The sequence below is a fragment of the Chelonia mydas genome, chromosome 5 (genome assembly GCF_015237465.2).
Source record: "Chelonia mydas isolate rCheMyd1 chromosome 5, rCheMyd1.pri.v2, whole genome shotgun sequence".
In the NCBI taxonomy this organism is placed as follows: Eukaryota; Metazoa; Chordata; order Testudines; family Cheloniidae; genus Chelonia; species Chelonia mydas.
The window spans coordinates 103,557,798-103,582,726 of NC_051245.2; the positions used below are offsets into that span (position 1 = coordinate 103,557,798).

The 24,929-nt window shown below is 38.3% G+C and overlaps 1 protein-coding gene and 1 long non-coding RNA gene across 6 annotated transcripts in view; one reads left to right on the forward strand and one right to left on the reverse strand.

Annotated features, from left to right (window-relative positions):
* The window catches only part of PTPRD (protein tyrosine phosphatase receptor type D), a 2,140,771-nt gene that overhangs the window by 1,041,178 nt on the left and 1,074,664 nt on the right, over positions 1 to 24,929 (reverse strand). The gene's annotated exons all lie outside the window — the stretch shown is intronic.
* LOC122465756 lies at positions 20,588 to 21,125 on the forward strand. The gene is made up of 2 exons (XR_006290791.1): positions 20,588 to 20,617; positions 20,902 to 21,125. It is a non-coding gene; the product is annotated as an uncharacterized LOC122465756 (long non-coding RNA).

Consider the following 24,929-nt stretch of genomic DNA (forward strand, 5'->3'; position numbering starts at 1 on the left):
TTGTTGGCAGTATAATCCATCTCACCAATTTTTGTTGTTGCGGTTTTAAACAGTTAAAAAAATTGTTTAGCTTTGAATTTAAATCCACATTTCAACATGGAGCACCTTAAGGATTTATGGTGTCTGTGAAATAAACTGGAAACAATGTTTTTCACTGGACTACTGTACTTTAGTTCCCTTTCTCCCCTGGAAATGTCCATTCTCCACTTGATCCTTTTCAGTGCCACCATTGACTTGATTTAATTACAATGGTAGCGCCCCTTAGCCACATCATACTCCTTCCTAAGACTGAAGAATATGATGCTTTTACAGTATTTGTAAAATTAAGCATGTGCTTAAATGCTTTCCTTAACAGGGGTGGTATGCTGAACAGAAGCCTTAGAGAATACCTTATCCACTTCATGCCCGGTGCCTTGGATCAAAGAAGGCCATACATTCAATTAACAGTAATTCTCTCCCTCGTAGAAAGGTAAGCAATATCTAGCAGTCAAATTCAGTGATGAAGTAAAAGGATAAGTGGTATAAGTTCGATACCCAAACATGAAAAACAAAAATACAACTGATAAATTACTGTAAAACAAGGAACTTGTAATGAGCTATTTTGATTTATGATCTTCATTTTCATTTCACATAAGTAATCTATCTTAATATAAACACAAAGTCTCGCCTCTGCTTTATTAATACATTTCATGGCTTTACAAAGAAAAAAATAGAGTATTTGAGTAATGTAGCAGCTTATTTGCTTTAGATTAGCACAAGGTGAAATTTAAGCAACGTTCAAAGAGGTAAAGACGTTACTGTTGTGGGGTTTGTTTGTTTTTAAACACGTTTCGATTTTGGGTTAACAGTCAGTTCTAATATTACGAATCATAACTGACACAGATGTAATATATAGTGTTATCAATAATTTGGCTACTAAAATGTGACCTTCAGATAGACAAAAGGATAATTACACACTGATTCCATGAATTCAGGTGGTTACACATTGACTGAGGTCTTATTTGTGCTGAATCTGTAAATGAAAATTTGAGTTTGACTGGGGGGCTTAAGAAGTGTGTGAACTGCCAGAATGCATATTACATTATAAAGTGTAAAATAACAATATAATTGCTAAAGATGACCTATTCATTCAGAAATTTTGTGCCAGTTTAGATTAATTTCAATTCAAATCAAAGCAGGCAGCGAAAAAATAATTCAGATGTCTTATCAAACTTCTTAGATTAAATTGATTCAAACAGCCAATTTATGTCTGCCTTTGTGCATGTGTCCTAGATGGGGCACAGGATCCTCTGAGCACAGTCATAATTTGGATGAGGGTATTAGCTAGGACTGGCCCAGCAAAGGTATTTTTTGGTAAGACAAGGTTGGTGACCCTCACACACACACGACAGTGTTGACAGGCGCAAAAGCTAAATCCATGTACAGTTGTGTGAAGTATAAGTGTAAGAAGCGTGCTTTCCGTGTAACTCTGAAGACATTAAGCATCACAAAAGTCTACCATCTCCAGGCACCGTGTATATACTTGCCTTTGCTAGCCAGATTCTCACTGTGGAGGCATAACTGAGCAACAGAGCTGAGGCTTTGCAAAGCAGGAGTCCCAGTTCTGGCTCCACTTAATATAAAGAATGAGTCTGGGTTTTGGGACCTCCTGCGGTCCAAAAAAATAAGGATTGAGGTCCTACCTGAACTGGAACTTTTGTTCCCAGTCAAAATCGGGAGGTATGGGTGTGGGGGGTGTTAAGTAGAATCTTTTTCAGCATCCCTCCCCCTGCAGCATTTGGATTTTTAAACAAATACAACCTGCTAAAAGCCTGGAAGAAGGTCCTTCCTTATCTCCTTCCCCTTTTCTGTTTAATCTGTGTCCTCCGTGAAAGCTGTTCTTTGGAAGCCAATAATAGAGACAAGTTAAGATTGAAGAGAAGAGACAAGTTAAGATATCAGTTAAGATTGAAGAAGTAATACCCACTTAGACTATTTAATATCATTAGACTGCTTTATAGTCCTTATGGAGAAGGCAGGCAACTTGACACATCCCAGAAAGAAAAACTATTTCTGGATTTACGATCCACCTTTACTGTTTTATGAGACAGATTATAAGTATGCATAATATTCTGTAGGCATTTAATTTATTTATTTATTTATTTTAGTTGGGAGGCTCAACGGCAATCTCATGATTTAGGAGTTTTCCAAATATGGAGAGGAAGGGAAGCAAGGGAAGTAGATGGGCAATACAATGACTGGAACTTTACAAACGTAACAGACAAATCCTTTTGGTCACTGATCGCTTTCAAAAAAGGAAAAATACCCAGACCTGAAGTGCTGCTGATATATTTGCCAATGACTCATCCTCGTTCAGATTATTTTCACAGCAATATTTTATTGGGGAATATTTTAGCAGCAATAAAATGAATTCAGGTGGTACCATTACACCTTCTGCCACATAGGGTGACCAGATATTCTGATTTAATAGAAACAGTCCCAGTATTTGAGGCTTTTTCTTATATAGGTGCCTATTACCCCCCATCCCGTCCCGATTTTTCACACTTGCTATCAGGTCTTGTCTGTTTAAATTGAAAGGTCTTTGCAGCAGGGATTGTCTCCTACTACATGTATGCACAGCCTCTAATTTAATGGGGCTTCAATTATGCCACCACACATAATTGCAACAAATTCTTGTTATCTGTACAGTGTGGCTTGGACTCCAAATGGTTTATTAAGAGTGAAAGGAATGATGATTTTAATAAGATACCTTTGCCACTTTGAATGTATATGCCCTTCCATTCCAGAATTTCAAACCACTTTATTAATCAATTACTGGGAGCCTCACACTACTGTACATGATAGATTTAAAAAAAAACAGTTGGGTAAATTGAGACAAAGAGCATTTAAGTGATTTGCCCAAGATCACACAGGAACTCAATGGCTGATCTCAATAGATAATACTAATTATTATTTGAATTACAATAGCACAAAGGCACCAAGTGAGATTGAGGCCCCATACATGTAGTAGGAGACAATCCCTGCTGCAAAGACCTTACAATTTAAACAGACAAGACAGATAAAGGGTGAGAGGGAAAAGAGTCAAAGAAAGGTGCAGTGATTTGCCAAAATATCAGTGGCCAAGCCAGAACAGAACCCAGGTTTGCCAACTCCCCGAGCAGGTGCCTATCCACTAGGACATGCTGCCTCTCAAGAGAATCCTGGCATCACAACACAATTTGTAACCCACTGACCCCCTCCTTTGTCCTGTGACTGCAGAGGTGTTAATTGCCCACTTCCTTTAGGTGGTTTCTTGCAACACATGTTAACCCTTTAGATTTAACAATCTGTCCCCACCTTGTATTTAGCTGTAACACTCTGGTTACCTCTTCCAGACCTGTACAAGAGTTCTGTGAAACTCAAAAGCTAGTCTCTTCCACCAGCAGAAGTTGGTTGAATAAAAGATATTACCTCACCCACCTTGTCTCTCTGATATCCTGAGACCAACGCAACTACAACACTGCAAAGAAATTAAAAATAATGGCAGAAATCCTGTATCCAATGAAGGTAATGGTAAAACTCCCATTGGATTTTACCCTATGTCTTTGGCATGTGCTGGCAGATTACTGTCCCATTCAGGACTAGGTCTGGGATTTACAACTGGACCCAGGGACATTTTCATGTGTTAGGCTGTTTTAAAAGTTATTTTATTGCTGGCTTCTCATACTGAGGGGAAAATGAAATCCATATTCAATAGTACCAGAAAAAATAAATGATTTTAAAGGTATTATACTATATTAGAAAGTAATATTGGGAAAAATATAGTTCTTCTCACTAAACTAGCCTCATGCACACAATTTTACCAAATTCAGAAGTTCAAAATATTGCCTGTATAAGTGCTATAGCCCATAATGATTTATTTTATATATAAGTCATGTACATATATATGAATTTAGTATTCATGAAAGTCCTGGAGACTGACGTCTTTGGTAACCACTTAACACGTATTGTATGGCATGGACACAAACAGTAGTCGTGCAAGCTTCCCCAAATTGCTCCACCAGTGTGATTCATCTGGAAGGGTTACTTTTAAAGGTAGTTGGTATTGTAAGTCATTATTCTTTCAGTTCCCTGTTATTAGTAATTAATGATATCTCAGATCACCACAGAAACTAGTTGTGTTGTCACTAAAACACTGGGCCAGACGAAAGTTATACTTGATTAAAATAGCAAGAGTCATATTGGCAAATGAGATACTATGCTAGAACAATGTAATTCATAAATCAAAGAATGTCTGTTTCAACTGCTACAGCCAATGTGATTAATGTATTGTCTCAGACTAAAGTACCAAAAGTAGCTTTAAGAGACCTAAACCTAAATTAAGTTGTGAATGCAAAATTTCAGAATTGAAATATTTAGTATTCTCTTACACTGCATAAGTAGTGACACTAGTTATGGTTAAGAGTTAAAGTTCTGCTGTCTAAATTACTTGAAAATGGAAAGTAATATTTTAACAATATACAGCTCTGGAATTGCAATGGCAAAGCGAATGCGTAGCTCTGCCTCTTTTTCCTGTTTCAGGATATTAGATGTTTCACCTAGGTAAGAATTACCTGAAAGAATTCTTAAGGAAATTAATTAAAATGATCCTCTTCCCAACTTGGAACACTAAGGCCATGTCTACACTTACTAGTAGATCAGCACTGCTGCGATTGATGTGGCGGGTGTCGATTTAGTGGGTCTCATGAAGCCCTGCTAAGCCTATGGTAGAGTGTGCTCCCGTCTACTCTGGTACTCCAGCACCCTGAGAAGAGTAAAGTAAGTCAGTGGGAGAACATCTCCTGTCAACACAGCATGGTATAGACACCGTGTAAGTCGACCTAAACTAAATCAACTTCAGTTACTATGTAACTGGAGTAGCGTAACTTAGGCTGACTTACCACAGTAGTATAGACAAGGCCTATGACAACCTCAGAAGCTGGCTTTGCTACCATCTGTTCAGCTTTAAAAATCCTGCAGTCAGTAGCCAGGTAAGACTCCAAGTCATTTCAATAGGATAATGGTCTCTCAGGCTTTGCCTGGGGTCTCTTCCCAAAGAAAGCCTCCCATGTATAGAAACAACTCACTAGCCAGTGCCCCTTGTATCTGGGTGAGGGGTTGCTGGGCCTTCCCCTTGGTCACTGTCATAAAAATAAAGGGAAGGGTAACCATCTTTCTGTATACAGTGCTATAAAATCCCTCCTGGCCAGAGGAAAAACCCTTTCACTTGTAAAGGGTTAAGAAGCTCAGATAACCTCGCTGGCACCTGACCAAAATGACCAATGAGGAGACAAGATACTTTCAAATCGGGAAGGGAGGGGAACAAAGGGTCTTTCTGTCTGGGTGATGCTTTTGCCGGGAACAGATCAGGAATGCAGTCTCAGAACTTCTGTTAGTAAGTAATCTAGCTAGAAATGCGTTAGATTTCCTTTTGTTAAATGGCTGGTAAAATAAGCTGTGCTGAATGGAATGTATATTCCTGTTTTTGTGTCTTTTTGTAACTTAAGGTTTTGCCTAGAGGGATTCTCTATGTTTTGAATCTGATTACCCTGTAAGGTATTTACCATCCTGATTTTACAGAGGTGATTCTTTTACCTTTTCTTTAATTAAAATTCTTCTTTTAAGAGCCTGATTGATTTTTCATTGTTCTTAAGATCCAAGGGTTTGGGTCTGTGCTCACTTGTACAAATTGGTGAGGATTTTTATCAAGCCTTCCCCAGGAAAGGGGGTGTAGGGCTTGGGGGGATATTTTGGGGGAAGGCATCTCCAAGTGGGCTCTTTCCCTGTTCTTTGTTTAAAACGCTTGGTAGTAGCAGCATAGGGTTCAAGGACAAGGCAAAGTTTGTACCTTGGGGAAGTTTTTACCTAAGCTGGTAAGAATAAGCTTAGGGCGTCTTTCATGCAGGTCCCCACATCTGTACCCTAGAGTTCAGAGTGGGGAAGGAACCTTGACAGTCACCAACTCCAGCTGTGTCTTCTGTGGCTAGCCCTCTGGCCAGGTCACCTAAAATTTCAGTCCCCTTCCAGGGTACTCAGAGTCCCAGAATAAACACTCCTTCAATATTAGCCCCATGTTATCAGAAAAAAAAAAACTATTTTATCACTCCTGGACTCAATTCACATGTCCTCTTATGGAACACTGGGTCTCAGAACGACTTCCCTGGAGCTTGGGGAACTCAGGCAATTATTGCATCTCTCCTTAAACCAAGAATCTTCAGCTCTCCTCTTGGAGCTGAGGATACTTCAGAAAGTCACTGTCTCTTCTCAAGGCAGGGACCCAAGACATCCTCCTGGAACTGGGTAATTCAGGCAATTATCATCTCCTTTTTTAAGCCAGGAGTCCCTAGGTCTCCTCCTTTAGCCTTCTGTAGGGCCTTGGCCAGCTTCTCCATCATCTGGCCCCATTGAATCCACAGGCTCAGATGATTTGGCAGACCTCCCCTGCTGCTGTCTACCTTGTTACAAGGGAATAGGCAGAATATATGCTAGTCCCCATCTCCCAGGCCATTTCTGATGGGTTGGGTGAGAGGTGAACCTTGTGCTGCCCTCTCTGCAAGGCTCCTTGCTCCAGGTTCTCAATAGTGATAGTATTTCCTACCAAGCACCACTCATTCCTGAGACCACTTCCTCTCTAACCATATCCCCCTTTGGTCCATATTGGACCTTTTAACACTTTAAAGGGTCATGCCATGAGGCGGGATGGGCTGAACACTAGGCCCTACTGCCTTTAAGGGGCAGGCAGACCACACCCTCTTTCCATGAAAATATGTATAGAAAGGGGTAACTGTAAATTGGAGAGTACCTTTTCCCGCCTGTGTTTGGCTTGCCCTTCCCCCACTCACAGATCTTGGGCTCTGTAGAGGGCTAATTGCAGAAACAAGATGAGGTGAGGGGGAATACGGGAAGAATGGTGCCATCAAAGCAGTTGTTCTTTTCACATAGGGGAGGGGAACTCTACATATAGATCTCACATGGATGATGTAGGAGAGGGTTTCATGTTAAATAATTCTGCAACAGCAGGCAGAGGGAGAGATAATTATTTATTATTATAGATGCTGAACCACTCACAGATTGGTAATAACGGTTGCTTCATTCTGCATGTCTGTTTAGTTTGAATTCTTCGCTGTGCCTGAACCTTTAGTTGACTGTGGTAAATTTTATGAAGAGGCTAGGTCATTTTTATTTCACACTGGAGACTTAGCAGAAAAGCGCAAATATATTTAATTTGGAGGTCAGCCTTGATTTCAATAGCAGCGGGGGGGAAGGGGGTGGCAAACCCTGAAAGGAAAAGCCAAAATGCCCATCAGTTTTATTAATGATATTTTTTCTGAGACTTATTTCCCTTTTCTCAGCTTTTCTAACTAAAGACAAGGAAATCTCTTGAAAGTGGTGCCTCACAGCTGCCTGTCATTTGGAGAAACTAGGTCACATAGTAGATATGGGTGCTCTCTTTTACCACGCTGGAAGAGGTCAGGACTAGGTGTAACTACTGTCTTTACACAACAGAAGAGATTCTCTGTCCAACTTGTAGCACTCTCTTACTAGCTTTAGCAGAAACTGCTCATTCTGTCTCTCACCATTGCTAATCGGCAGCTGGCAAGGAAAGAGCCAAAATGGAACTCTTCAGGTCTGGTTAAGCTACATTCATTGCTGTAACTGTGAGGAGAAGGCAAAGGGGGCAGTACACTCGGGATGGGAAGGGCTACTCTAATTTACAGTAACAAGCAACTTCTCTCAAGAGTATTCTAGCAGCTGAGAATCACTGAAGTACAGGACTGCTAAAGCCACACCCTAGTCCCCCAACACACACACTATACTAAGGACTTCAAGGGGTGGTGGCAGAGGGACAGACACACCAGCTCTGCATTACTGGAGTTTTCCCCTTGTGCTAGAGGAATCTCATAAAATTGCTTAGGCTAAATTTAAGTCTCCTTTGTGCCAATGTGGCTCAAACTGTTTCAAGGTAAGAGAAGCACACAACAATGTACATTTGGCTGCCACAAATTGGCATGGATCATGACAAGCAGTTTGGTACTGAAGATCTGCACAGCATTTGAGAAAGCCAGAGGAACAACAGGAATCTCATGTAAAGAAATTAAAAAAAAAAGAAGCTGCATTCCATTGCCACTTGGTTACTAACAGAATCAGACTGTGTGTGCCGCATCTTGTTCCAGACAGATATGCTGCAGAGCAGCAGAAGTGCTTAAATGTCCTCTTCATAAAATTTAGAAAGCAGTAGAGAACAATAATCTTTTAGAATCACCTGCATTAGTAAAACATGGATTGGGAACAAAAATGCGGTTAAGTAATTCTTCAGATTAAAAATTGAGTCAAATCCAATACAAAATGCTACCCACAGCTTCCCCAGACCAAACAGTGTTCAGTGCATTGCTCCAAAGCAACATTCACCAAGGAAGGATAAATGACTCTATTTTCTATAAAGGCTATGCACTTCTTCATTGCTATCACAAAAGTGGAGACACTACAGTTTCATTTTATTGTCAGTAAAATGAAGGGAAAAAATCAGCTGGAACAAAGGCACAGTGAGATTCAATGGAAAAGTTTTCCTTAAGTTACACAGGATGCAGGGACAATTATTTAATCTTTTGACCCTGTAGGCAACAGACAATCTTTTGGATGATTGGAAGAACAAGCCTGTTTCCTTGCACTGCTTGGAAGCATTTATTCTTATAATGATAAACTATTCCTTTTGGATTATCAGACACTTCATTTATAAGACAGAGATGGCAACATATGAACTATTTGATATTGTCATCTGTAACACATCCATAACAGGGAACATATATTCCAGGAGACTGAAAAACTAATGACAGCAACAGCTATTCATTGAAATAAAAGTTCTATTTTGCTATTTTCTATAGATAAATCTTCAGTTAACATGGAGGACACAAATCTCAGTTTCACCAGGATAAAACAAGAAAAAAAATCTGAAATTTATGAATCTGGATACTCTAGGCATTTTGTGCATTTCTACCACAGGAGCAGTATCTTCAATTTGCAATGTGTTTTAAATACTTTCACAGCAGTTAGATATCGTACTGATAAGCAACAGATAGGATTGTGCAATTATTAATTAAACTTCACAACACCCTGTGAAGTGAGTGTTATTATTGTATCAGGAATGGAACTGAGGACTTTTGATTTCAAGTCCCATGCACTACACATTGGTTAAAACTTATTCAAAACAAAAACAAAAGCAAAAAACAGTTCACCTATATTTCCCCACTTATTATATAGTTACAATCATACCTGCATTGTGGTCAACAGTATATTCCTATAAGCAGCTAAGAAGTGCATCCATACTGAACAACCAGAATAAGATGCACAGTAGACACAAATATGCTTGGGGAAGATTCTCAGGTGGTATAAATTGTCTCTGAAGTCAATTGATCTATGACAATTTACACAAGATTCCCCCTTGAATATAAACCAGAGATGGGTATGAATATAATCTAAACTCAAGATGTTTGATCCCTGATTTTTGGGGAAGTTTGTATCTGCATCCAAACTTTATGCCTAGGTACGGCCCATTGCCAGTGTAGACCCAAATTTGTGCATTTGGTATGAATTAAACACTGACCTTATTTGCCAGCAGCACCAACACAAGGGATCTCACACTGAACTCACTTACACTGTACATTAGGAACAACTCCCCTAAGGTCTGTGAAACAGCAGCAACATAGAATGGTTGTGAGAGGAGAATCTTCCCTCATAGCCAGATCTACAAACAGAGATCTGTGAAACTTAGAGGTCAAAATACAGCATAAATTCTGCTTCTCTTTATTGCTCATTGAACCCACATCATTTTTCTTCAAAAGACAGAAATGGGGCCCCAAGTGTGTAATAAAGTACTACACTATATCGATCTACCATCTTTTTAGAATAGAAGAGATGGAGGATCTCATGTTTCTGTGATATGAAATTTCAGAGGGTTGCGAAGCAGCAGGTAGCAAAACATGAAACTCTGTAGTGAGAGAATAAGTGAAAGCAATAGGCTTCTACTTTGACTGTGATTAAGATCTTGAGAATGATGAAAAATAAAATTAGCACAACCTTTCAATGACCTCAAGCCAAAGTATTATGATTCACCTTTATTTAATCTCCACATTGTTTGTCATTTTACTACCCACCTACTGTATTATCCCTTCCCTGAGTCATCTGATCTCAGTATTGTGGGCACAGTGAGACAGTTGAAGTTTAGGCTACTACGACTAGCTTTGATCCATTGAGACAATGCGTTAGCATATACCTTTTTAGGTGACCTTGCTATTATTGAAGGAGAGTCAACAGGACAATTGATAGAATTATCGGATCCGAAATGAAAGAAATTAGAACAATTATCCCGTATTCCTTTTAAGTGAAGTTAGTGGTTCTGAAAGATATGGATTCATGTAAGGTGTGCAGTATTTGTGGGGAGAATAGAGGTACAATTTCATTTATATCACCAACTAAAAGGTGAGGGCCTAAAGAACAGAAAGAGAAAATTCAAGGATCTGAATGTGGAAGAGGCTTGGAATTACTTTAAAAGTCAAAGTTGCAGAAATTGTCTGAAGCCTGTATCCCAAGCAAGGGGTAAAAATTCATAGGGAAGAGTTGCAGACCAAACTGGATGAACAAGCATCTCAGACAGGATGAGAGAAAGAAGAAAGCCTACAAGGAATAGAAGAAGTGATATGTCATCTAGGAGAGCTACCTCTTAGAGATCAGAAAGTATAGAGAAAAAGTGAGAATTGCCAAAAGACAAGCAGAGCTGAACCTTGCAAAGGAAATTAAACCCAATCTTATTTTTTTAGTCATATAAATAAAAAGAAAACAGGAAAGGAAGAAGTGGGATTGCAAAGCACTGAGGATGGGATGAAGATTAAAGATAATCTAGATATGGTTCATCACCTAAACAAATATTTTGCCTCAGTTTTTAAGAAGGGTAATACAGATCTTGGGGGTAGTGTCAGGGTGGCTAATGGGAACAAGGATATGGAAGTAGAAATTACAATATCTGAGATGGAAGTCAAACTCAAACAGACCAAATTAGGGAGGCAGGATAATCTCCATCCAAGAATATTAAAGGAACTGGCACATGGAATTGTAAACCCAATAGCAAAGATTTTTAATGAATCCATAAACTTGGGGGACATATACTGTGACTGGAGAATTGCAAATATAGGTACTATATTTAAAAAGGGGGAAATAAGTGACCCAAGAAACTATAGGGTCATTAGTTTGACCTCTATTGTATGCAAGGTCTTGGAACAAATTTTGAAAGAGAGAGTAGTTAAGGACATAGAGGTTAACAGTAATTGAAATAATATACAACATGGTTTTACAAAAGGTAGATCATGCCAGACCAACCTTATCTCTTTCTTTGAGAAGATAACTGATTTTATAGACAAAGGAAATGCAGTAGATCTAATCTACCTTGATTTCAGTAAAGCATCTGATACAGTTCCACTGGGAAATGATTAGTTAAATAGGAGAAGATGGGGCGGCTCTGAAAGGTGGGTAAAGAACTGCCTTAAGGAAAGACTACAACAGGTCATGCTGAAAGGTGAACTGGCAAGCTGGAGGGAGGTTACTAGTGGATTTCCTCAAGGATGGGTCTTGGGACCAAACTTATTTAACATTTTCATTATGACCTTGGCACAAAAAAATGGTAATACGCTAATAAAATTTGAGGATGGTATTGCCAATACAGAGGAAGACCAGAATATCATACAAGGAGATATAGAAGACCTTGAAAATTGGAGTAATAGAAATAGAATGAAATTTAATAGTGCAATGTCAAAGGTCATGAATTTAGGATTAACAACAAGATTTTTTGCTATAAACTGGGGACGTATTAGTTGGAAACATCAGAGGAGAAAGACTTGTGTGTATTGGTTGATCACAGGATGGCTAAGAGGCGCCAACGTGATGTGGCCATGAAAAAGGCTAATGCATTCTTAGGATGCACCAGGTGTGTTATTTCCAGTGCAGATAGGGACGTGTTATTACCATTATACAAGGTACTGGTGAGACTTCATCTGGAATACTCTGTGCAATTCTGGTTTCCCATGTTTAAGAAAGATGAATTCGAACTGATATAAGTGCAGAGAGGGGCGACTAGGATGATCAGAGGAATGGAGAACCTACCTTACGAGTGGAGACTTAAGGAGCTTGGCTTGTTTAGCATAACAAAACGACACCTGAAGGGAGATATGATTGCTCTCTATAAACATTAGAAGCATAAACACCAGGGCGGGAGGAGAGTTATTTAAGTTAAGGGTCACGGTTGACACAAGAACAAATGGATATAAACTGGCCATCAGTAAGTTTAGGCTTCAAGTTAGACAAGAGTTTCTAACCATCAGAGAACTGAAGTTCTGAAACAGCCATCCAAGGGGAGTAGTGGGGGCAAGAAACCTAACTTGTTTCAAGATTAGTGGGTCTTGTCCACAGGTTCAAGGTCTAACTGATTACTATATTTGAAGTTGGGAAGGAATTTCCCCCCCCAGGTCAAAATGGTAGAGACCCTGTTGTTGTTGTTTTGTCTTCCTGTGGAGTGTGGGGTATGGGTCACTTGCTGGTTTGAACTAGAGTAAATGGTGGATTCTCTGTAACTTGAAGTCTTTGCATCAAGATTTGAGGACTTCAGTAACTCACCAAAAGGTTATGGGCCTATTACAGGAGTGGGTGGGTAAAGTTCTGTGGCCTGCACTGTGCAGGAGGTCAGAGTAGACTAGATGTTCACAAATATTTTTGAGATTTTGACCTTTTGTCCAGATTCATGATGGTAAAAAATTATGAACTCAAAAACAGTTGCACACTGGGAAAAATGCTTCCTGCTCAGATCTATTAAACAGTATTGCAGCTTCCACCAACCTCTGGTGCAACTGTTTTGGTAAGAAAATGGAGTGTGGGGCGGGAATGAAAGAGAAATGGAAATGCTGCTACTGCTGCTATAGCAAAATGTGAATGTAGTGACATTTCTGACATTGTTTATTATTCACAGTTTAGGATTCAGTGTGACTTTTTTCCTCAGATAATCCATTATGGAAAGACATCAGAGAGAAAGAATTTATAAAAATCTGAAAACCTCTTTGTTGCTCTAGGCATGTTTTGGTTGATTTTTTAGCTCAGTTCATTGCAGTATTTCACTTTTAATGGTTCACTTACTTGAACTTGTGAGTAAACAAACTCTTTAAACCAAAAGGAAATCTACAGGCAACAAAAGATTTTACTTCTTGAGCAGCCCAGCATCTGGAAGCTCTTCTGATCACCTGAGAAAGCAGCCACTAATCTGTTTTTTTTGTTGTTGTTTTAAATCAATTGGGTTATGTTTATCGTTGGGTAGATAGTAGAGATTCAGCACTCTTGGCTCATCCTCAGAATCTTCACTGTCACTTTTAATAGTGGCTTTCCCTCTAAAAGTTTCCCTTCTGGCCTAAGTAGTTACTAATTACTCATAACAGCCAACGCAACTCAATAGGAAATTTTTGTGGTTGTCCTTTACCAGTACTAAGGAGGAAAATACAGAGTCACTTTATGACAGTGCCTGGCATTCAGATATCACAGTGTTAGGTGGGATACAAGAATTCAGAATAGAAACAAAATAAAATAGAATTAAATATCATATAGCACTACATATAGAGGCTCTCTGACCAGGACCGTGGAAAAGTACTTACTTATTTGCTTTGGGAAGTTTCATATAGCAAAAATAGACATTCTCTAAGAGAAGTTGTATAACTTTTACTTTTCTTCCTGGTGTGGAATTTGTATGGGCAACTTTCTGATCCAAATGGAATAAAGACATCAGGCAATCTTACAACATAGCGGTCAATCATATGGCAGCTATGCTGCTAGAATTGCACAACAGGAGATAATTTCTTTCGTCTCTCTCACCCTCTTATTTTTATTTTTTTCTGAACATATATTCTAAAATATATTTTAAAAGCACTAGTGTATATATAGATGTTGCAGCAGAGGGGCTAATTGTTAAGAAGCAAAATATTAAAACATATTCAGATATACACTGGGGAAATAATTGTAAAGCAAAAGTTTTTTTTATGAGATAGTCAGGACAGATATTAGTTACATTAAGCTATGAGATAGTTTAGAGAAATTTTAAAAACACATTATAAATTCCTAGGTCCTGTAGATTTAAGTGTGTTTCTGGAATCAAGAATTCACTTCAATAGAAAGATTAATATTCTAGCATGAGTTACTGGGGAGGTGTTATACAACAGCAGTTCCCCCAGAGTCAAGGGCAAAGTTGTGTGATAAAAGAAAAGGAGTACTTGTGGCACCTTAGAGACTAACCAATTTATTTGAGCATAAGCTTTCGTGAGCTACAGCTCACTTCACTGGATGCATACTGTGGAAAATACAGAAGATGTTTTTATACACACAAATCATGAAAAAATGGGTGTTTTATCACTACAAAAGGTTTTCTCTCCCCCCACCCCACTCTCCTGCTGGTAATAGCTTATGTAAAGCTATCACTCTCCTTACAATGTGCCACAAGTACTCCTTTTCTTTTTGCAAATACAGACTAACACGGCTGTTACTCTGAAACTTGTGTGATAAAGTTAACTGAATTTTTGGATAATTAACAATGACACCATATCCTGCTGATATTGATATGTGGAAATTGATCAGATGCTGCACAACAAGACGCTTCAAAGCCAATGATGAATAGGATGGCTTCTAAGATGGTACTCCTGCCTCTTTTTACACACGGGACAAATATCACCAACAACTAAACTAATTTGTAACTACTAGACTACCAAAACACTAACCAAAGAGAAAAAACTATTTGAGCCCAGACACGAGCACTTGCAGGTATGACAAAAAGCAGGAGAAAACAGAACACAGGATATGAGGGGCTTGGCCAATACGTGGCTTCTTTCTTCAGATGCCTGGGGCTCAATCCTCAGCTCAGCTGAGCTCACACTGAAGAGCGAAACAGAGGTGGCTCTGCATCACTTATCCACCTTTTTGTGTCACGGTGCGGCCATGGGCGGGTGTGCCCTAGTCAACTGCTTAGATGAGTGGTGGAGTCAGGAGTGAGCCAGGTCAGAATACCAGGAAGTCATGATTGGGCACCAAATTTCCAAATTGCAGGCAGCAGGCAGATAGCAGGCTTAGAGTTGAGGTGGGTTAGGATACCAGGAAGGCAGGGTTGGGTGCCAGGATACAGACAACAAGGAAATAGTGATGCTGAGGACAAACCAGGGTCAGAAGCCAGAGTCTATGTCTATCACAAGCATGGTCTGGAGCAGAAGGAAGCAGGCAGGCAGTCTGTCTTGCTGTTCAGACAGCTCCCATCAGGGCTTTCTGGTTTATATATTAGTATCAGCGAGTCAGTGGGTGGTGAGAGACTGCCACACAGGTCCCGCTGGGCAGTACTTCCTGCTCAGCCTCGGTTCACAGTGTCCTCGCCTGAATATCCAGCTTAAGCCTCCACTGGTGATGCAGAGGTGTCAGCAGCCCAGAACTTCCATGATCCCAGGTACTAGTCCTGCAGATTCTCACACCTTGATCCTGGGGCTGTCCAGGGGCCAAACCAACCCTCCAACCCAAGTTAAGGCACTCTTTATGCTGTTCTAAACAGCACCATCTGGCAATGTCCCCTTAAGAGCCATTACTCTGCTGACAAATAACAAGGACAAGTGCCCCTGGGACACATCCTTACACCAGAAGAGGCTGGGATAGAGTTGCATATGCTGGCTCTTTGCCAGCTAAGAGTTTTCCTTGACCAGGGGAATCCTCAGCTGCCCATTTAGAGCAGGGTTATGACCCCTTTGCATTGCTCCACTTACATGAAGGGAACATACTGGATCAGAGGATTTGGGCTTCTATCTGTGCCATAGGACTTCTCTGGAAAGGAATGAAGCCCCAAACTAGGCTAACTGCTTTTAATCATTCCACGTTGACACTGTTTGTAAGTCCAATAGTGGGGAGCTGTAGAGGTAACTCTCATGAAGCACCGCTACAAGGTTTTTCTGGTACCAAACAAAACATCAGAGGGAAATGAAATACTGGAGTATGAGGTGGGAAATTAAGTTACAAAATCTAGGGAAACCCCCCTCAAAATAGTTTCTAAACTTCAACCTGCAAATGAAAGGAAAAACCACAAACACACACGTTATCTAGACCAGTGGTTCTCAACCAGGGATACGTTTACCCCTAGGGATACGTAGAGGTCTTCCAGGGGGTACATCAACTCACCTAGATATTTGCCTAGTTTTATATCAGGCTACATAAAAAGCATTAGTGAAGTTAGTAAAAACTAAAATTTCATACATGCAACAACTTGTTTATACTGCACTATAAGTACATAACAATCAATTTATTTTATAATTATATGGTAAATGAGAATTTTTCAGTAATACTGTGCTGTGCCAGTATTTTGTACTTTTATGTCTGATTTTTAAGCCAGTAGTTTTTAAGTGAGGTGAAACTTGGGAGTATGCAAGACAAATCGAACTCCTGAAAGGAGCACAGTAGTCTGGAAAGGTGGAGAGCTACTGATCTAGACTGCTGTCGGCTATTCTGAATCACCTAATTGATTTAGCACAGCTAAGGCTTCCAGGTAGAAGTCTCCAGACCATTGAGAACCATTATGAAGCACTAGCTGTAGTCGATACTGTATTATGTATTAGTTGGGAAAAAATCTGATTTTCTCTTTTTCTTTGTCAAATGAACACTAAAAATAAATGGATACTGTAGCACAGCAGCTCAGTAGCACAATCTTATATGTGAATTTGGTATTCTTTTTCCTGTGGTAACTGTTAGGAAATGTACTCGTACAACCCTATCAACATTAAAAATCAAGGAAATCACAGACCATTCATACCAATTTCTGCTCACATACCTTACTATCCAGTCACCATACTCAGAAGCACTTACTGCCTCACAAATTCCCTTCCTATTCCAAAAGATAAACAAACACTCACAACTCCTCAAAGTCTCACCCAAACACACCAGCTTTAGTTAACATGATAACCGTGTAGAGCTGTGGAGCAGAAAAGACAATAGAACTGTTAAAAATACCATATATTTTTCAAGAAAATTTTTGAATAAAATGAGAAATGTTTCATTCAAAAATGTTCTGCTGGTTTTTTCAGGTTTTTGATGAACAAACTTTTATTTCACTGCTGCTGGGAAATCTAATATCACGTAGGCATTTCTAGTTGTTAAGGGGGTTTTCATGTTTACTGCACTGCAACAGATTCAGCCTGGCATAATTTGAAACAACTTCACACCACCTGAGCCATGGCTCGTGGAAAGACCTTCATTGCTTTTTCTTTTTTTTCATTTGTTTCCTCCTCTGGTTGATTTTTTTTTAAACGATCCTTTCACTCTCCTATTCATATTACGGATAAAGAGTAAATTGAGATCAACAGATTATATGCACAGAGCAAAACAGGGATAGCTTTAGGCACTAATTGTGCTAACTCTTATACAGATGTTTAAATGTACACACATGGGTAGTCCTATCGACTTCAATCGTGTGTAAAATGTATGTAAGTGTCTGAAGAATCAAATTAGAAGAATCAAATGCTGTACTTATTTTGAAGTGTTTTTCTGTATTTATCCATTTAAAGCTCCATTAAAGTGGCAGTGTTTGTCTACTAAATTATGTATTCAGTTATTATTATTTGTTTCTGGGAGTGCCCACTATGTGTTAGACATTTTCCGGACATAAAAGACGGCACTGTCCCAGCCATGAAGAGTTTTATGCAGCTAAGTTGCCACCATGTTGACTGAACATCTAAAGGCCCTGATTCTGCAAAAAGATCCATGCAAGTGGACCCTTATGTCTGCATGAAGTCCCACTGCAGTAAATTATGCAGGACTGCAGCCTAAAACATGGATACATACCTACAATTGCTTAAAGGATGCAAGCAGGACAGAGGTATTATTTAGGGGACTTCAGGTGTGTATAACTAGATATTTTAGGGGAAATGGGAGGAAGGGAAAAAAGACAATTTAGGCTGAATATTATGGAATAGTCTTCCAAGAGACAGGAAACCCCATTGCATGAGTTATTAAAAGAAGTCAGGACAAAGCAGTAGAAAAATATGCTGTAGGAAACAATCCTGGACTAGCAAGAGGGTGGGTCAGATGACCAAGAGGTTTTATTTATTTATTTATTCCCCCCTCCCTCTATCTAATTTCTATTCTGTGATTCCCTAATTTTTATTGCTCACTTATTTTAAATTTGTGTATCTCAGGATTTAGAATGTTCTCAAGGAAATGCCAGATCTGTCACTGCACAGCAATGAAACATCTAATTGTACTGTAGGGAATAAGCCTGCATTTGGAGGGAGATGGACCAGATGATCTCATAGATTTTTTCCTATATCCAACTTCTATGATTTTATGGGTAAAACTCAGGAGTCTAATCTGGTGTCATTTATAGTTTCTTCCTACCCACTCAGAAGTAAATTCCACTGCTCTACATTAATTTATATTCCCTTGGACATGCACTCATATGAAACTTCTCAGGGGCTGGAAGAAAAGGATGCAACATGGAATAACTATATGGTGAGTGTAGCCTGTAAAATAGATCACCTCATCTTTCACGCCCTTCTCTTAGTTACTTTCTGTCTAAACCCTTTATCTTATACCCCTTGGGGAAACAAATTGCACCCACTTAATTGAACTCAGGCGGCTAAATTCAGTGGTGATATGTTTCGAAGTGTCAGTTTTATGTTGATAAGTGGGTGTGAGTATGGGGGAGTCTGCATCTAAATTAGTATAATTTACACATTGACATGTTTGGAAGAAGGTATGAATTACATTTCTTAAGCCTCCCATTCACCTTTGAATTTGGCTCTATGCATGGTCCCATGTATCTGTATTTTACACCATTACTAGCAGCATAGTGTCCTGCAAACAGTAAGGTACTTATGAGAAAATATTCTCTTATTTAGAAAGAGGTAAAGGCACAAACCAGGAAACTACATATTAATCTGCATAATGGTAGCTGTGAGGAAAATGTTTAGAAACATTCTAAAACCCTGGGACAACACCTGGAAAAGCACAGTCTGATTTAGGACAGCTATTCAGGCAGGGGAGTTCATGCTTAATTGAACGAGTTATTTGAAAATATTTCTGCTATGACAGGTAAGAGAAATTCAGTAGATTCAGTAAACTAATTTACTCAATATGCATGTGACAAGGTTCATTGACAGAGATGAATGGCTAATATAAAGAGTGATGGATGGAGGCTGATGTCCAGGGACATTCCGCATCCTAGGGGACAGCACACAAAAAAATCTAACTATCTAAAGATTACCCAACACATGATGCTGTGGTTTCTATTCCATTCTATTCAGATTCTTATCCTACTCTCATCACTGAACATATTAAGAGTGCAAATACATTTCCGGACAAAGATTCCTTAATAAGGTGGTCTGAGATATAGTCGGAGTCCTCCCTCGTCTAAAAGACATAAAAAACAACAACCCACACACACAACAGAGCTAAATGAAAGTCAATCCACCATTTCATAAGTAGCTACCATAATGAATACAGTGGAGGTGTATACGTGATTCACATTTGTTGAATTCAGCTATCACTTGTATCTTATCAAGTGATGAGACTGTAAGCCAGGGTGGATAAAAATCAATGATTTTTTTTTTAAAAAAAATCAGATTTTTTTATTTAAATCAGATTTTTTTGATAAAATGTTTTTTGAGGAATAATCTATCTAAAGATAGTTTTAATTAAGATACATTATAGCTCAAAGACATCTCATCATGGAATAGGGATTATAAATTCTAATTCTATAGTATGAGACAATATATTCATGTAATGTTTAAGAAAAGTTTTATAAATGAATTCCAAGAGTTCATGGTTTAGGGACCCAATCTTATGGGGTTCCTGGGGCTTCTATATAGATTATTTAGGTTAATCTTTCTAGCTACCCAATGGGACTCAGTGCTCAGTCTAGAAGATACCATCAGAGATGCTTAGTTTTGCAGTTCTCAAACTGTGGATGTGTGTCTCCAGAGAGAACATGCTTGTTAACAGCAAAAATGTTTTAAAATAAATATATAGAGGTGAAAAATAACAGACCTCAACCCTACTACTGTCCCTCTGTAAATCTGTGTACACAGAGTCAGTCCCTTACCTCTCTCTAAAAGTGCAAAGTTTCAAAAAGTTCAATGAATAGAAGATTGTTGGAGGCAGAATACATGTGGACAAGGAGAAGAAGTCTGGAGATAAATATGAGAAAGGAGGGGCAGGCAGTAGAAACAAAAGTGGAACTGTTTGAGCAGCATATTCCAGAAGTCTTGAGGTCTTTCTGAGTATAGCCTTCATTGATTTGAGATCTACCATACAATTCTCTCACTAGAACAGAAAACCTATAATAGCAGCAGGCCGTAAAAGAGACCCAGTTTGGGAATATTTTAACGAAGCTCCTCTACCTGTGGGTAAGACAGGCATGAATGCAAAATGCAAATACTGCAACAAAGAAATGCAAAGCCTGGTTGCCCGAATGAAACAACATCATGAGAAGTCCTCCTTCTCAGGAGAAGGTGCATTGGAGATGATGAAAGGACCATGTCTGAACATGCAGAATCTTGAGGTTGGTAAACTTTTTTATTTCATACTTCCTTCTCAAGGACTGCCTGTCTTCCTTCTGGACTATTCTTGAATTCTCATGTTTGAGCAAAACATATAGTTGTTACTCCATGGTACTATCATCTTAGATTCAGTTGTGATAAAAAAATAAATAGCTGATATAGGCAGATCTTCCTTTTATAATTTCACCTTTAAAGTAGTACTGAGTGTCAGTGAATATAATGAGTAATACTAAATGAGCAGTGTGGTAATAATAATTAAATAACTGGATTGATTTATTTTGTTTAGGAGAATCCACCCTCAACATACAGGATTCTGAAGACTATCCACCTTCAAGAGCACCATCATTTTCTATAGTTTCACAGTTATCTGCCAATGATAGTGTTTCCGTCACATCATGCATGTCACATAGCCACAATATACCCACCTGTAGCAAAAAGAAAAAAAATCTCCATCATCCAGAAACAGCCATAGATAAGTTTGTGATAAGAACCAGCAGATTACAAAAAGAAGTAATTGATGAAAAAATTGCCAGGTTTGTTTAAGCAAACAACTCTCCTTTCTGTATGAGAACCCACACTTCATTAACATTGTTCAGTCATTAAGACCAGGATACAGTCTACCCAACAGAGCAGATGTCACAGGCAAATTGCTGGATAAAGTGTATGAAAGACAAATTGAGCAGTGTGCAAATGGTCTAGAGGGTGAAATTGTTAACCTGAGTCTTGATGGGTGGAGCATTGTCCACAATGATCCTGTTCTATGTGCTTGTGTGACAACAGAAGAAGGGGATGTCTTCCTTACAGAAACAACTGATACATCAGGAAACGCACACATGGCAGAATACTTACAAGAAGTAGCAGTAAAAGCTATAATAAACTGTGAAAAAAAATTCAAATGTCTAGTATGCAGCTTTATCACAGACAATGCTGCAAATGTATCCAAGATGAGAAGAAATTATTTAGAAGACAGTGAAGAGCGTCCCAAGCTAATAACATACGGTTGCAATGCTCATTTAATAAACCTCCTAGCCAAAGACTTCAGTGTTCCAGAAATAAAGGCAAATGTTGTTGAAATTGCAAAATACTTCCATAACAACCACTTTGCAGCAGCTACTCTGGAAAAAAGTAGGAGGAAACAAGTTAACTCTCCCACAAGACATGCAATGGAACTCAGCAGTGGACTGGTTTGAGCACTAGATCAAGAACTGGCCTAATCTGATGACAGTTTGTGAACAAAACCAAGAAAAAAAATAGATGGCCCTGTCACAGCCAAAGTTCTCAACATTGGGCTTAAGAGAAATGTTGAACACATGCTGAGTACGCTGAAGCCTACTTCTGTAGCCTTGAACAAAACGCAGGGAAATAGCTGTTTCATTGCTGACACTGTTGAAATTTGGAAGGAACTGAGTGAGATCTTAAAAAGAGAAATATGCAATGACAGAGTTAATGCAAAATTACAAGCATTAAAAAAACAAACAGGAGAAGCACTATTTCCAGCTCTTTTTCTTGCAGATATTCTTAATACTCGGTACCAGGGTCAAACCTTAACTGCTGAAAAAGAGGAGTTGGCTATGAGATAGACATCCAGCAATCATTCCTCCATAATGCCAACTATAATAAACTTCAGAGCTAAGGGTGAACTATTCAAGAAATATATGTTTGCGGATGATGTTTTAAAGAAAGTCAAACCAGTGAACTGGTGGAAGTCACTTAAGCACTTGGATTCAGAGACTGTTGAAGTGATAATCTCACTTTTAACAGCAGTAGCTTCTTCTGCCGGTGTAGAAAGAATATTTCTTCCTTTGGACTAATTCATTCCAAATTGAGATATCCTTTGGGAGCAGAAAAAGCAGGAAAGCTTGTTTTTCTTTTCCAGATTATGAGCAAACAGGAAAATGAAGGTGAAGACGACTGAGTTAGCTGCAGAAGCCAATATTTTAAGTTTCTCATGTTGCCCTGGCTGACATAGTTGATTTATTTATTTTAAAATTTCATTTAACTACTTTAGTTAAAAACAATTTTAACAAAAACAAACTTGATTTTAAAAAACTTGAATGTTTAACTATATTCAAAAATTCATATGCTTGTTTTGTTAAAATATTATATGTTTGCTGTTGAAGTAAAAAATCCAGAATACATAATGTTGTTGTTTTAGTTAAATACAACAATTTAAATGTCTGTCTGGTGATACTCTCCTCCTAATACAGCATGACAAGAAAGTCATCCAAATATTAATGATTAACCTGTTGAATTGGAGATAGCTCACCTCCCAATGACTTCATAAATATCTGCCTCAGTTACCTTTGGTGAATGAAATAACCAAACGATCATTCATTTTGTGATATAGCTGTAAAACAAATCTGAAAAGCTTTCAAAATAAATCACTTTAAAAATGTATCGTGTGTACCTTCTAAAACTGAAACCTACATCTATCTCTGAGTTGTGAAGAATATGTATTAAGGTTATAACAACCAACAAGAATGCACCTTTATGTAGAAATCAATGATTAAATCGAGTCTTCCTGACGAGTGATTTAAATCATGATTTAAATCAATTTGATTTAAATCAAATTCACCCTGCTGTAAGATCTTTGAGGCAAGGACCATATTGTCTCTGGGCTTCTCTACACAGGGCTGGGGACATACCAGAAAGTTAATTTGAAATAGTTAAAGGTGTAGTTTTAAAATGGATCAGTTAAACCATATTAATCCCCAGTATGAACACCTTCATTCAGGATTAAGTGGTCTTAATTCGGATCAATTAAGGCCATTTTAATTCTGAATAACAACATCTACATATGGGTATAATGCAGTTTAACTAATCCATTTTAAAATTACATCTTTAGTTAGTTCAGATTAATCTTCCAGGATGTCTTCATGTAGACAAACTCTTTACATATTTTTCTAGATTTTAGCATGCTTTTGAACACTATAAATAATAAAACGCCATCAGAACCATCACCATCACAAGGTAGACTTGTATACTATGGAGGCACTGACAGCATCTTCATAATTCAGGCTGCCTTTGGATTTACATAAATAGCGGGAATAAAATGTCTGTGTCTTTTTAAATTGTAAACCCTTGAGGGCATTGATTATCTCTTTTCTATATTTGAACAGCACCCAAAATACTGGGGCAGGGCCTTTGGACATTACCATAATATAAATAATAGTAATGTGCCTCTATTTAAACAGAAAATATTGAATTTAGTCTGTAAATTTGACACAATAACTCTTCAGAAGAGTATTAACATTTCCATGTAGATGTAAAAGAAAAAAATGGGGTTTTTTTTGGTAGAGGAAAAGCTTTAACATTCTCCCTTTCAAATGGTCATGACAGTCTCATTATTTTTTGTTTTGTTTTTGAGGACACCCATCTAATCCATCACAATCCAAAACTAACCAACTTTAACAATTTTCACTGAGTTTCAAAAATATAAGCTTTTCTTTTTCTCAGCATTTGAACAATCCCCTTCAGTGCAGGAAACTGGCTTTACCATCATTGTGCTTGTGCATGACAATCAGAAAGTCAAAATGACTGATATAGTTTCACTCTGTACATTGAGTTGAAATTATATAAAACAAACACGATGCATGTCTGGTGAAGAGTAAATTTGATTTTAAACCTTTTTTTATAAAAAACATAAGGTATTTCTAGTAATTCAGGTGAGAGGTTTTCATTTTTCAATACAACTGAGTATCTTGACAGTCCTTGACAAACCCTACTCTGGAGGTTTCACAATCCAGACACAGACAGACATTTTAGTCCTGTTTTAAGTGTAAATCTAAAGGTAACCTTAAAGTTGCTCTCAGTCCCTCCATAATATCCAAGTCTACCTTGTGATGGTGACGGATATGATGTTGTTTTATTATTTGTAGTGTGTAAAAGCATGCCAAACACCAGTACTCTTAGAGGGCGGTTTATCTCCAAGAGTCCTAGGACAAAGGAAAGTAAAGAGACTTTACTGTCAAACAAACTAACTTCATCCATTGGGCATGCTGATTAGGGATCCCGAGTTACCTTGCCTCTGAATATTTAATGTATAATAAATGACCTTCATGTAAGGAGCTAACCAAAACTTACTGTTTGTACAAAACTTTATGACATAGTGACTATTATATAAGAGACTGTCGATCTATCTACATTTTGGAAAACAAATGAATTTAACATAGACAAAATTAAAGTAAAGATGTGCCTATTTATTTTTCTTTATATTGTATTTCATCTATCTACTACTAATTCAAACAACCTGGTTAATTTATGCAGTGAATTGAGGAAATCACTATGAAGCCAGGAAAGTGAAGAGAACCAAAA